This window comes from Schistocerca nitens, chromosome 1, assembly GCF_023898315.1.
Source record: "Schistocerca nitens isolate TAMUIC-IGC-003100 chromosome 1, iqSchNite1.1, whole genome shotgun sequence".
NCBI classification, from domain to species: domain Eukaryota; kingdom Metazoa; phylum Arthropoda; class Insecta; order Orthoptera; family Acrididae; genus Schistocerca; species Schistocerca nitens.
In genome coordinates, this window is record NC_064614.1 from 1,204,346,688 (window position 1) to 1,204,362,485 (window position 15,798).

Consider the following 15,798-nt stretch of genomic DNA (forward strand, 5'->3'; position numbering starts at 1 on the left):
ACACACCTCAGCAGTTGTGGTAGCAAAATTAATGGAAATAGGATTCCTACTAGTTTTACATCGTCCCATTCTCCAGACTTGGCTCCCTCAGACTACTATTTGTTCCCTAATCTGAAGAAATAGCTGGCAGGACAAAGATTTTATTAATACGAGGAGGTGATTGCAGCAACTCATATCTATTTTGCAGGCTTGGACAGTTCCTATTATTCGGAAGGGATCAAAAAATTAGAACAGCGTTGCATAAGTCTAAAAGGAAACTATGTTGAAAAATAAAAAAGGTTTACCCCAAACACGTAAGTAGTTTTTATTTTTGCACGGTCTTTTCAAACGCCCCTCGTACACAGACAGCAAAACAGTAGTTGAGAGTGCACCTTCATCGAATGAGTCATCAAGGTTTTCCCTGCATGCAGCCCGAAACAAATTTTATGAAGTGGATAAATTAAGCTCTAGGAGGTACGTGCCCGTAATGCTCCAAACGTTCTCAATTGGGGTTAGATTCGATGACCTTACTGGCCAAGGTAGAGTTTGACAAGCACGAAGACAAACAGTAGAAACTCTCTCCGTGTGCGGATGGGCATTATCTTACTGAAATGTAAGCCCATGATGACGCAACAAAGCGGAGCATTGAATATCGTGGACGTACCGCTGTGCTGTAAGAGCGCCGCAGATGACAACTCAAGGGGTCCTCCTATGAAAGAAAATGGCTCCCTGGCCATTACTCCTGGCGGTCGGGCCGCTTTCAACTGGTATCCCACAGGGGCGTCTCCAGGTACGTCTTCCCTGGTCACTGGGGCTCAGTTCCAAGTAGGACTCATCACTGAAGATCACTTCACGTCAGTCAATGAGATGCCAGGCAGAAAACGTACTCAAAAGTATTTATCCAAAAAATTACGTAAAGGGTGTAATCTGCAGTATTTCAAAGTACTTTAAGTGTGCTCAAAAGTATCCGAATGATCTGAATTTTTTCGCCATATTTGAAAGTATTTATCCAGAAAAATGGCGTAAATGGTGTAACTTGCAGTATATCAAAGTGTTTTAAATAGTGAGTAAAAGTATCAGAACGTTCTAATTTTTTTGCACTGTGTTCTTAAGTATTCATTGCAAAAATTATGTAATAGGAGTAAATTGCGGCATTTCAAAGAATCCGGCTTACTAGACGAGGGATTTAAGGAGCTACGATAGATATCATCAGTTCCACGTAGACTTATCGGACTACCGAAAGTTCACAAAGATGAAGTGCGTTTATGCTCCATTGATAGCAATATTTGTGTCCTCATGTCCTCCCCTGCTAAATACCTGAAAGATTTGCTTAACCCTAACGGGAAATGTTCATATCATATATTCAAATCTGTTGATTTGTGCGGTACTTTAACAATTTTAAATTAAAGATACCTTCTGAGCTAACATCGCAAAGATGTTCGGCCTCACATGCGGTTTGTCTTCGTCGAAATGACTTGGCTCAAACTCGTCTAGGTGTTGAACTGCACGTGTCGCATTACACGCCCTAAATTAGACACTTGTGCCCCTTTGGTTAAATTGTCTGGCTGATGGCAAGTTTGCGAAATTGTATGAAACATACAAAGTTAGTATAACATATAATAACATAATAATAATAATATCGAGAGCTAAATTAACGACCCATAAATGATGTAGGCCACACAGTTGCGATTTGGTTAGAATAATGTTTATTCAGAAAGGAAACTAATAGCGAAAGTGGTCGTATTAGAGTTATTGTCACAGTCGAGCGCATATCCATTTGACACAGCTCGATCATTCGCAATCTCGTCGTGAAATACAAGTGCAATACTCCACCTTGTTATCTATGCGAGGGTTAGAGTTCACACAAGGCGCGCGGCTCCTCACCGCTCAGAGACTAAGTCCCGCGATACCACACAACGCGAAATTTTCTAAGTCTTTTCGCTTTCTAGCTACCCAGAAGACCGACTGTCCGCTTTCGCGTCTGCACCAGCACTGTCTCTCTGCCCTGTCTCTGGCCGCGTCTCTCGCGTGCTGAACATCATCGCTCAATTGACTTCCCTGCAGCCGTCCATCTGATTGGCTACAGCTTATTCTACATTATTTTACATTTTAACATATTTAAATAATCAAAGCTTGACCACTTTCATGTTCTAAATAGAGTAACAATAATATCGATTATATGATAAATGTTTAATTCTTTTACATAAAACCAATACAAATTCCTTCTTAACTTTGAATGTCACGGTCAGTAGCCTTGCACCAATGTCCTTTCTAATAAATAAACAAAGAACAAAAGTAACTATTATGCATTAAACTTTACAACAAATATTCTATTACCTAATGATTCAATAAGGTGTCACGTTGTCATTGTTCAATGTGTTTTGTGTGGAGGAAATGATGATCTGATGCTTAACTGAAAATAGTGATAATTTAAATTTGCTATATCTTTTAAACAAATAAAGTTACAGAGTTGATATTTACAACATGTGTCATTTTAATGATCCGCTTTTATATGAACTGTCGATCGTTAAGATCGACCAAAGCGTTCAGATTTTACCTCCAGGTCTTTGTTACAAAACCTCTTAATTTCATTTTAACGGTAAATCCTAAACTATTATAGATATGATCAGTATCCAAGTTTTATCGGGATCACCATGAAACTTTAAGACAGATGATAGATTAAAATTACTGTGGCTTCATTCCCTGAATTACTACAGAATTAAATAATTTTCATAAATGTTTCCCTTTATGGCCGATCTTATAAAATGAAATGAAGTCCCATGCTTCTTTAGAGAGCGTAGGGGAACGATGCGGGAGACCCACACCGCTTTATTAGACAAGGTCCTAGTGGAGGTGCTTTGCCATTGCCTTCCTCCGACCATAATGGGGATGAATGATGATGAAGGAAACGACACAACAACACCCAGTCACCTCGAGGTACGAAAAATCCCTGACTCCGCCGGGAATCAAACCCGGGACCCCGTGCTCGGGAAGCGAGAACGTTACCGCGAGACCACGAGCAGTGGACATAGCCGATCTTAGGTCCGCCTTATTTAACGCTGCTACGCCTCCCTGGGCACGAACAGCTCCTATCGGGTTTTCCTGTGACATAGGTTCTCATCTGTCTCACTCTTACCCTACAGCACTTAGGCCTGATCACCCTGACCTCATTCAGTACAATAGACGCCTGTGAATCTCCCCATCTCGTGGCAAATCTGCGCTCTTTGTGCCACACGGTCCTAGACGACAGTATTCTTTTCACAATTTCTGGAAGGCTGTCTCTTTCAGCCATATACTTAAATGAGAGCGAATTGCTCGTTAACTCACAACCTATATCCTTCGATGTTTTCTCTCTTTTTACCAAAGGTCCTTTAGAAGAATCCTTAGGGCCTATTGGTCAGAAATTTGACCTAGAAACGACTAATCTCTTCAAGTATGCCTTGATATCGACATACTTTCTATTCTACTGTGGCTACTATGAGCAGATGAAGGAGTAGCCGCGAGGATTCCACTTGCACCAGCTGCCGCCAACTTATAAACAGGGTGGGTGTTACAAAAAGGTACGGCCAAACTTTCAGGAAACATTCCTCACACACAAAGAAAGAAAAGATGTTATGTGGACATGTGTCCGGAAACGCTTAATTTCCATGTTAGTGATGTCTTGATTGGGCCCCATGTTCTTCCACCTACGCTCAATGGAGCACGTTATCATGATTTCATACGGGATACTCTACCTGTGCTGCAAGAACATGTGCCGTTACAAGTACGACACAACATGTGGTTCATGCACGATGGAGCTCCTGCACATTTCAGTCGAAGTGTTCGTACGCTTCTCAACAACAGATTCGGTGACCGATGGATTGGTAGAGGCGGACCAATTCCATGGCCTCCACGCTCTCCTGACCTCAACCCTCTTGACTTTCATTTATGGGGGCATATGAAAGCTCTTGTCTACGCAACCCCGGTACCAAATGTAGAGACTCTTCGTGCTCGTATTGTGGACGGCTGTGATGCAATACGCCATTCTCCAGGGCTGCATCAGCGCATCAGGGATTCCATGCGACGGAGGGTGGATGCATGTATCCTCGCTAACGGAGAACATTTTGAACATTTCCTGTAACAAAGTGTTTGACGTCACGCTGGTACGTTCTGTTACTGTGTGTTTCCATTTCATGATTAATGTGATTTTGAAGAGTAGTAATAAAATGAGCTGTAACATGGAAAGTAAGCGTTTCCGGACACATGTCCACATAACATATTTTCTTTCTTTGTGTATGAGGAATGTTTCCTGAAAGTTTGGCCGTACCTTTTTGTAACACCCTGTATAGAGAATTTCGAGCTGGAAACCCTGTATCAGCAGAATGGAAACCTACCTGTTTGTTCCAGTATATTGACGACAACTTCCTGATATGGCCACATGGAAGTGACAAGCTGAATGACTTTCTCATACGTCTCAGCTTTTATACGCCAGAAAATCAGTTTTACCATGTAAGTCGTAGTGAGTGGAGTGCTTCCATTTCTCGATGTCCTGGTGAAAAGAAAAGACGATGGCGCGCGGGGCCACAGTGTGTACCAGAAGAAGACGCATGCCGACCTATACCTGCAATCGGACAGCTGCCACTGTGCGGTGCAGATGAATGGCGTGCTCAAAAGATCGGTACAGAGGCCTCTCTGACAGTGAAAGTCTCAGTCAATAACTTGAACATCTGATAACGGTGTTCCTGAAGAACAGCTACGAGGACTGGCAAATTGCTTACTGTACAACTGGCAGAAGCAGAAGGGGAACACCAGAAGTATGTCACCATTGCATTTATTGCTTTTTGTGGCGCATTATCCAGAAAATAGGACGAACTCTCCGGAAATGTCTCGTGAAAAATGTCTTCCGTCCACCAGGTAAAAGCCGGCCTCTGTATCCGAGCGGTTCTAGGTTCTTCAGTCCGGAACCGTGCTGCTATTACGGTCGCAGGTTCGAATACTGCCTCGGGCATGGATGTGTGTCATGTTCTTGGGTTAGTTGGGTTTAAGTAGTTCTAAGTGTAGGGGACTGATGACCTCAGATGTTAAGTCCCATAGTGCTCAGAGCCATTTGAGTCTCCAGCTAAAACACGGCACTGCCGGTTAGTGCCAAAGACGACCTCGGATAATGGATATCCAGGGTCTATCAGATACCCTGCCAATGTGGTAAAACGCTGCGTACTGCCGAAGATCGTTGTCGAGAACATCAACGGCACACCAAATTGGAGCAGCCTAATAAGTCAGCAGTCGCAGAACATTGCCTATCGGAATTACATGGAGCGGATTACGACCATACTGAAGTTCTGATACGGATGTCTAACTTAGGGAACAGCGAAATTAAAGAACCTTGTAAGATCCGATAAAGGGAATCGCTGATCGATCGTAATAGTGGCTAAACCGCTATTAATCTGATTGAGAAGAGGTTGGAAATACCCCACAACGAACTGATTTCGGGGGCGTGCGGAGGAACAACTAAGTTGCCGCCAGCATGCGTACGTGGGCGCCGACTGGGACGGATCTGTCTGTCGGCGGATGGATTGTAGCGGGAGACACAGGGTACGGATGGCGGATAGAACGGCAGACGGGAGTGAGGGGAGAAGAGATAAAAGCGCCATGCGCGGCCCCAAGCGGTCAGTTTATCAGCGCAGCAGACAATGGGAACGTTGTCGCTTGCCGAAATAATGCGCCCGTTGCACGCTGACATACGGTCGTTCACCCGTGAACTGTTTCGTCGGGAAGTACGCCGAGAGAATCTGAAGAATCACAGATCTAAACATTCATGGTGGTGTCTGTTTGCTCTATATCGTGTCTCCCTACCACTTTCGCGCAACGACGCTCTGAGCGTGTTTTTTAGGGAATTGACTAGTTTGAACCTGGGACCTGTTGCTGGTAAGGAGACGCCAGACCACACATGACAAGTAGAATTCAGAAGAGTTCAGTGAGACTAGCGATGATATAACCAAATACTTAATGATTTCAGCGTCAGCTCCACTGCACGCCCTGTAAAAGAATCTTAATACTAACTAAATTTAGTGGAAGGGGTTCAAGGCTTTCCTATTTTTCGTTATCTGGTAAAATGACGTCGAAAAAGCAGTTAAGTTTACCATTGGAAATTTTATTCTACTCACAAAACATTGTTTCTAAATTGCACTATTGATAAAAGGAAATATTTTAATACAGGATGGGAAAAACCAACTGCGTTCAACAAAAATGTGAACGAATATTCCCTGAATGGGTTTCCAAGTTCTACAGTGGATCGAAGGATAACCTATGCCATACCACATCTATAATCTAGGTTTAAATTAAGTTTCACAAAAGAGAAAACTATCAAAATGGTCTACTTATCTAACTTGTCGTAAATTACAGTGGCTGATGTGGCTTCTCAATAACTATATAACAGAAAAATCATCGCGTTTTTAGATTTTTACTTCAAGTGGCAAATGTGAACACCATGAGCTTTAATTGACGATCGACACTAGTATTACGCAAAAAGGGGATGTAACAGATGAGACTTCTGCAGTTCTGAGTGAAGCCTTATGCGCTCAAAAATGCGGCATCCCGTGCGTTCATTACCTTGTCGGTGTTCGTCAGGGGGCGGCGGCCAGCGCAGCTCCGTCCAGCTCGCCCTCTCGGAAGCAACTCCTTCCTAACTTCTCCTTACTACAATTTACCGAAGTTGGTTTTAAAAAAAAAACTATATGGCTGTGTTTTCATCTGAACAATCAGGGTCTCAGTGTTAACCTTAAGCTCCGCCTACAAAAATTCTGTCTATCCAATGAGAAACGTTATACTTTTCGTGGTGGGGCAATGCTTTTAAAGTTTGCAACGTAACAGAGACGCGAAAAAGTCTCACGCTAAAAGCAGCTGGTGTTGTCTTTTAGTGTTATCGTAACATCTATACTGTTCTTTTGGAGGGCTCTATCTTTTAACATGGGCTGGGGGGTGGTCCTAACGTAACAGAGACGCGAAAAAGTCTCACGCTAAAACCTGCGGGTGGTGTAGCCCTTTTTGTTTTATCGTAAGTGTGGTGTCACCGCCAGACACCACACTTGCTAGGTGGTAGCTTTAAATCGGCCGCGGTCCATTAGTACATGTCGGACCCGCGTGTCGCCACTTCAGTGATCGCAGACCGAGCGCCACCACACGGCAGGTCTCGAGAGACTTACGAGCACTCGCCCCAGTTGTACGGACGACTTTGCTAGCGACTACACTGACGAAGCCGCGCTCCTTTGCAGAGCAGATAGAATAGCCTTCAGCTAAGTCCATGGCTACGACCTAGCAAGGCGCCATTAGCCTTACATAGCAATTGATAGTTATAGTATGAAACATGTCTCATCAAGAACGATATATACAACAAGGATGGATTAAAGTTAAGTATTCCAGAAGCTACGTACTTTTCTTTATAGCATTCATTACGCATCCTGTTTCAGACCTCACGCCATCCTTCGTGTGTTTATAGCGTGCATAGCGGTCCCCTCAAATCACACTGTGTCGGCACATCAGTAAGATCTATACTGTTCTTCTGGAGGGCTCTAGCTTTTAACATTGGCTGGGGGGTGGTCTTGACGTAACAGAGACGCGAAAAAGTCTCACACTAAAACTTGCGGGTGGTGTGGTCCTTGCGGTTAGCTGGCGACGTGGGTGTCCGTCCGTCCCTTATCGTAGGGCCTTCCAGCTTAGCACGGTTCTGCTCTTGGCTTCTGTTCTCGTTTCTCCCCTCAGAACTGCGTCTGTCCCACGGTGGGAAGGTATGACATGCATTTAAGCATTCTTGTGTTAGTCTGTGGTATTCAATTTGCTCACTCGTTACTCGTATTACTTTGGTTAATTTAATGTCACGATTTATTCGGAGCTATGTGACATACTACTGGATTTTCTTATCATGTCGGGGTTTTCATGGAAGGTGTTGGGTTTGACTGACACCTTACACAGATTAAAACTTTTTTATTTGGTAGGCTCAAAAAGTTGGTAGCCCTACTACTCACAAGTGAAGGTATATTGAAGAACCTGAAACGTTGCAGAAAGAATATTTATACCAAGCTGCAGAACGTATAACTCAGCGTCACCATACTTCTGATAGCTCATAGCCTGAGAACGGGGATCAGAAAGTGGCCTCAATCCCAATGCCAACGTCGATGATGAAGCTGCGACGACAGTCGTCCAGAAGAGAGCCGCATGCAGGAGGCAGAAAGATCGGCAGCCTAATGCAGAAAGACGAAAGCAGAACGCAGAATGCTTTTACCACCATTCAACGACACCCACAAACACGCGACACGCCCCGTACAGACCTGTGAATGGTTCATCTCTACTTCTTCCAAAGTATAGGTCAGCAGGCATGCTTTCACTTGACTAGTGACCGGCCGGGGTGGCCGAGCGGTTCTAGGCGCTACAGCCTGGAACCACGCGACCGCTACGGTCGCAGGTTCAAATCCTGCCTCGGGCATGGAGGTGTGTGATGTCCTTAGGTTAGTTAGGAGACTGATGACCTCAGAAGTTAAGACTCATAGTGCTCAGAGCCATTTGAACCATTTGAACTTGACTAGTGAAAGAGCCTAATACATTAAGCGAAGACTGATTGTATACCAGACTTCCGATTTAGAATTTAACAGACTTTCGATTCAGACTTCGTGTAAGAATGAAAAGCTTGAAAGTTGACGTTCAGACGAACGACTTTGAGGATGTACCTCACAAAAGGAACACGTCGGTAAAATTATTGAACCTTGAGGATGCCATTTTCGAATGAAACATTAATTGGGAGAAGAAGGAGTTGACATTTGTGGTACACTACGTATTCTCTGTCAAACATTGTAAGATGGTTTGTGGAATTTAACTTAGTTGTGAGCATTGTATTGCAGGAGATGTTATTTTGTTCCTCTGACTTGCAGACTACGTCACACGACTAATTTTGGAGAAAAAAGTTAAGTCCTGTGCAAAAATCCCGCGCAAAACTTGCTATTTGTCTTTGCTACAGACTGAATGGAGGTGGTTTAGCATTGCATTTTTCCGACATGTTTGTCAAATGTGCACCTGAAACGATGCGGATGATAGTGTATTGCTTAAGTAGGGTCACTGTGTGTCTGGAATTAGAAAAGTCTACGCAGCTATGGACAGACAAAGTCGTTCGTTTCGAAACACATCCATGCACTCGTACAGGATGTTGTTAACGGACTGTAGGTTCACTGAGAGCAATGGCGCCTAATTTGGTGCTTATAAAGTGTAACTACCTCCTGTCGTCCATTTCACGGTGGAGGAAATTTCTACAGACTCTGTAATTTGAATCATCTACATCCGTCTGGATGGGGGCTGGCCCACTCATATTTCTGCCTGAACATTGCTTTCAAATCGCATGATCAGTGATTATGATTATGAAAGTTATAACCATATTACCGTAAGCTAAGTTGTGGAAATTTAATTTGAAGCAGCACTGAGAGAATTCAGACCAACCAAAGCCCAAGATCGAGATGAACTTCAACCTCAGCTCCAGCAGATTTGCAGAGAAAAACGGAATATGAACTTTTCAAAAGACTGTGCCTTCTAGAAGATTTTGTAGAAAGTAGAACAATACACTTTTCACTAAAAACAGTCGCAACTCCTGCTCCGAGTATGGAAGAACAAGCCTAATTTTGCATACAGCAAGAGCACTTAAAGTGGCAATAAAAGTAGAATAAAACGCAAACTAAAAGTAAAACTGGAAGGTTAAGACTGTAGTAAAATACAGGGAGACATGCACAGGATCGTTTATTCTTGGAAGGACTAGGAGTTGTCTTGAATGTTAGTGAATGTAGTGCATATAAGTAGGTGAAGACATCCATACCTGTTCGGTTATCTTACTGGTGAAAAATCATTGGAAACAGCAACAACTACGAAGCACCTAGGCGTAATTACATACAGTGGAATGACCATCTAAAAGAGGGGCGGTCAAATTTCGGCTCACGGAGCATGCTCAGGCCCGAGTGCTAAAGCGGTCAGCCTCGTTGCACATCTTCACCACTGCCGCGCCCCATTGTCTCAGCAGTTGGAGGGGGAACAGAGGGAAATTTCGAACGCGCCGCACTGAAATAGCAGTGCAGTCGCACTGCATATGAGCTGGTTTTATATTTCACACTTCTCAACAACACAGATCACAAACAAACAAAGACTGACAGTGTCCTCAAAACCTTAATAAAACTATCGTTGTAATTCTTGCAAGGCTAGAATGAAGTCTTCTAATTCGCACTTTCTTTGATGTCAGTGAGCTTAGGTTCAAATGGTTCAAATGGCTCTGAGCACTATGGGACTTAACTTCTGAGGTCATCAGTCCCCTAGAACTTAGAACTACTTAAACCTAACTAACCTAAGAACATCACACACATCCATGCCCGAGGAAGGATTCGAACCTGCGACCGTAGCGGTCGCGCGGTTCCAGACTGTAGCGCCTAGAACCGCTCGGCCACCCCGGCCGGCAGTGAGTTTAGGGAACTGGATTGTCTTTGTCAGATTTTATTTTCAAATGCACGTCCATCAAATCAGGAAGAAGTTACCTTGCAGTGTCTTACTGTGGGCAGTGTGCAGTCAAGTCCATTTATAACGCGCAATCCGCAATCCATTCCAGATGTTTTAATTTTCGTTCCCGCACTCCTTTTTCCATCATAAATTCAGCAATAGTGACATTTAAATCGAGAAATCGTTCCAGGAATGCCCCTTGACTTAGCCAACGTACTTTGCAGTAATATATGAAGTCTCTATACTCTTCGTTCATTTCCACTGAAAACTGTTGCAATTGTAAATTGGAATGTTACTATCTGTATCTTCAATTTCTTCAAGTGCTCCATGCCACAGATTTAGCACAAAGTGCTTCTTGATGTACAGAACAAAGAATCCCGTCTGTCGAGCATTGTAATTTTTTGCTTTTTTATCGTCATCTAAAAGTGGTTCAAATGGTTCTGAGCACTATGGGACTTAACATCTGTGGTCATCAGTCCCCTAGAACTTAGAACTACTTAAACCTAACTAACCTAAGGACATCACACACATCCATCCGAGGCAGGATTCGAACCTGCGACCGTAGCAGTCGCGCGGTTCCGGACTGCGCGCCTAGAACCGCTAGACCACCGCGGCCGTCTATCGTCATCTAAAGTTTAATTCTTTCTGCATACTTCTGTAGGGTCGTTTCGTAGCAAATAAGCGGTACCTGCCCTTAATGCAAATTGAGAATTGTCATCCTTCTCTTCTGTCATTTCCATTCGTTTTTAAACGATTGTAACGATAGATCACTGGACTGCCTCTTTTTGCACAAAATGCTACTGGATCTTGCGCGGTTCCTTCCGTCCCCTTACGACGAACCTGCACATACCTGTGAACATTGTCTCAGCAGATCATCAGTAGGAAAGCCGAGCGAAACCTACTGTACTTCATTATGAACCGGGCTGCAATTTAAGTCACTAATCTACGTTTCGGGAGAAAGTTTTCACACGAAATGAAAGGTTGGAAATTTTGTCCTCAATTAATATATTCTGAAACTTAGGTGAACAAGTATCACTGCCAGGCCCGTACTAGCCTTAACACAACCACTCACAATCCCTTTCACTCACGTTAGCAAGTTTATGGTGTTACATTTCCCGAAAACGTAATAGCTACAAAAATACTGATTGTTTTTGATTGAGAATGCCCGCCAAATATTAAGTCTGTCGGTACCAAATGCAGTCACAGTTTTTAGCTACCGACCTGCTCAATACGCCACGCGGAATATATCTCTTTTCTCGGCACAAAATTCACTTAAAAATTCCGAAATTTCTACACCCCCATCGGAATAATTATGCCGTCACTTTACCACACTTTTGATGTACGAAACACTGCTAGATCGGGCAACTTATCGTTTCCATCGGAACTACTACTACACACGTCCGAACTGTTTCATGGCTAGGCTCCGACTCATCTCTAGAATACTCTAAGTCTTCTCTACCAGTAGAGAAAGGCGCGCGAAGAATATTGCTTTACCAATGGTCAGTTTACTCAACAGCCAATAGCAAAACTACACTCTCCCGCGTCAGTCCGCGCTTTTCATCAATAACCAATCGCAAAATATTAAACCTAACGACTGCACTTTTTACCGACGCAATTATCCAATATGCTGAAGTTTTGTTTAGGCATAAAGTTATTTACTATTCTTATTTATACCTGAATTAACTTTCCCTTTACCATAAACTTACTTTAGAAATCTATTCTACAAAAATCCCCTTTGTCCACATCCATACTTCTTCGAGATGTTCCCACACTAAATCCCACTACATAACTCGTTAAACAATTATCTTCGTATTAACCTTAAACCACACTCACGCATCATTCATACTGCTAAAACACCTTTATAACAGTTTATGAAAAACATTCTATTACTTTAGTGCACTCTAGTGGGCACAATCGAAACTAAAATCACAGTCCCCCTATCCAATACTGTCCTCTATCGGCTGATATATAAACTACGTGCACGTCCAGTCTCGCGTCACCATCTGCCACTATCCAGCTCTGAGACACATCTCCCACTTAACCGCCTCCAAGGCAGGATCGTTATACGGCGCTACGCCTCAATCTGTGAATGTCCTTCATAGAAATTGGAAATTTATGCTAAGTTCCTATGGGACCAAATACTGAGATCATCGGTCCCTAGGCTTACACACTACTTAATCTAACTTAAACTAACTTACGCTAAGGACAACACACACACCCATGCCCAAGGGAGAACTTGAACCTCCGACGGGGGGGGGGAGGGGGGGGGGAGCCGCTCGAACCGTGGTAAGACGCCCTTAGACCGCGCGGCTACCCCGCGCAGCTGTCCCCTTCATACCACGAACAAATAGCGAAGGGTAAGCAGCGCTGACAGAACGATTCTGCCGAACTCAAAGAGAGTTGTGCCGACCGCAAAATGCCGCACCGCAGTGCTAAACGAAGTTTCGCGGTGTTCCGGGTACTTCCGAGAAGGACAGAACAAAGCCGAGTGGCAGGCCGGACTTCGGCCCGCCCGTGGCCCGCACGCATGCCGTGGCTGGCCTTGGTGTAAATGGATCGGTGTGCGGACATTTGCCACGCCGGACATTTGCCACACTCGCCCCTTCGCCAGGTAGCGATCCCTCAGGTAAGGGACGCCCTTCCTCATACTCCTCTGTCCGCTTTCAAACCGCCGTCTCCACATCTTACTCGGTACAACCAGTACGTAAGGGACCTTCTTCTTCGACATCTTGGCGAAATACAGAGCTTCTTTTCCGAAATCGAAATATTTATAGCTTTTGGGAAACGAAAGCAATTCCGACGATTATGTCGGTATGTAATTAGTTCTGCCAAGTATAAACATAGATCCCTCTGTCTGTACGGTAGCTTCCTTTCACACTTACTGATTGCGATAGAAACAGTCCATCGCCATGGGAGCAACAAGAAAGGAACGACGTAAAAAGAATGCGAATGTACGCTAATCTTTTCTTTTCGATGACTGCATTTGTGCCTGATTTAAGTACTACAGCTGCATGCCCAAAAGACAATAAGGAAAGAAGAAATGGGAACGTTTGAAAAGAAGAACGACATACTCCATATTAATTCACTCTCTAAAATCCGATATCCTTTGCGGCGAAACATTAGTTAATAAAGTGTAGCGGGACAATGTTCAAAACATGACTGAAAATACGTTCACTAAATAGAGATAAGAACATCAAAGATTGACATGTCATCTAAAGTCGACGTACAATTTTAAAACTTAGAAATAACGAATATTTACAGAGTCACAGAGAAAGCATCCTAGGTTTTGGAGGGAAATGCCGTAATTGTAATGATCTTCACTACAACAGAAACAAGAAGCACAACTTAAGGAAAAATAATGTAATGTGTGTTTCAGCTCACAAGCGACATTGAAGCAGATAGTTCCTGTGACTTAGTATGGGCAGAGGTTATATTCGACAACCGAAATAAATTAATATCTGGCTCCTTTTACCGACCCCCGGTCTCAGATGAAACCGTTGCTGAACAGTTCAAAGGAAACTTGAGTCTCATCACAAATAGGTACGCTACTCGCACAATTATAGTTGGCAGTGACTTCAATCTAGCTCCCGTATGTTGACAAAAATACATTTTCAGACCCTATTGTAGATAGAAAACAACTTCCGTAATTGTTCTAAATGCTTTTTTAAAAAATAATTTTGAACAATTATTTTATGAGGCCATTCAAATTTTAAATGGTTACGAAAACACACTTGACCTCTTAGCTGCAAATAATCGTGAATATCACGACGGATACAGGGATTAGTGAACACACAGTCGTAGCGAGGCTCAATTCCGTAACAAAGAAATTCAGCAAAACTAAACGCGAAATATATCTATTTATAAAAGCAGCTAAAAATTCGGTTGACGTCTTTCTAAGAGACAGTGTCCAATCCTTCCAAACTACAGTATGTAAGTGAAGACCATATGTGGCTTAAGTTCAAAGAAATAGTATCAACAGTACTCGAGAGATTCATACCAAATAAATTAAGAAGAGACGGAATTGGTCCCCCATGGTACACAAAACACGACAGAAAGCTGCTCCAGGAGCACCGAAAAAGGCACTATAATTTAGACGGACTCAAAATATCCAAGATTGGCGAAGTTTTACTGAGGCTCGAAATTTGGAGCGGATTTCAATGCGAGATGCATTTAATAGTTCCCACAACGAAAGTCTCTCTAGAAATGTGGCAGAAAATCCAAAGAGATTCTGGTCCTATGTTAAGTAAACCAGCGGAAAGGCTCAGTAAGTACCTTTACTGCGAGACAGCGATGAGGAGGAGGGGGAGACAAGGGACCCAACCCCTCGGAGCAGGTAAAATCGTGGCAAATGTCCGGCGTGGCAAATGTCCGGCATTCAATGGATCTGTCCTTATGGATGACACAGTTAACACTTCGAACAACTGTACACGATACACGTCAACACCGGAAACATAGAAGAGGAGGCGAAGGTACTGTATTTCACATTTTATTTCATTCGCCCTCCCCCCCCCCCCTAGATAAAATCCCAAATAGGTATGAGAGACCTTTCTCCAGATTGGAAAATTACATGACTGGATTGTCACTGAAAGCTGTAGTGTTAGACTCTGAAATGGCTACAATGAAAAGGAATGAAAACAGTGCTCCCACAAACATCCTCTTCGCTTACAATTTTCACTTAAACCATGGTCTTTGGAACAAAATACAAAAACTGGGATTTACGGAGGATACAAGAATATACAGAAGTCCTATCGTTTTGGCGCTTATGTGTTGCAGTGTCACGTCTTCCACCAAACAGTGTCGATGAAGTGTGGATGGTAATAATGGAGGAATTTCCCAGTGAGAAAAGGTCTCGATAAAGTACTAACTGACCAATAAGTTGATGGAAAATCCTAGTATACCACCTGAAATATGGAACGATTTTAACCAGCAGCACAGAAGCACATCCAGGTTTGCCATAGGAATTTTAAACTCGTCGATAAATGAAAAACATCACAGTGTAAACTTTCTCATAAATAAGTTGAAGGGGGAACTATATTTGAAATAAAAACTGTTCCATTGTACTGACTCGTAACAAAAAAATTGTTGTCTAAAAGTTAAAAGTCATTTTAAAAATGTATCAAGACTCAGAGGATTTAAGAAGATGTTTAAAAAATTTGGCTTTCTTCCGAAAAATTGAGTGAGAAATTATGATTCATAAAATAATACAAAAATCTTAATAATTTTCTGTACTAACGTTGTAGAAAGAAAATAGCTAAAAAGAACCAAAGAAAATAATTTTTTTCTTTAGAGCTTGCATCATAATATATGTCTGATAAAGACATG

At 42.9% G+C, this 15,798-nt stretch overlaps 1 protein-coding gene across 1 annotated transcript in view; it reads left to right on the forward strand.

Moving 5' to 3' along the window:
• The window catches only part of LOC126233490 (odorant receptor 43a-like), a 112,407-nt gene that overhangs the window by 59,239 nt on the left and 37,370 nt on the right, over positions 1-15,798 (forward strand). The window lies entirely within an intron of this gene.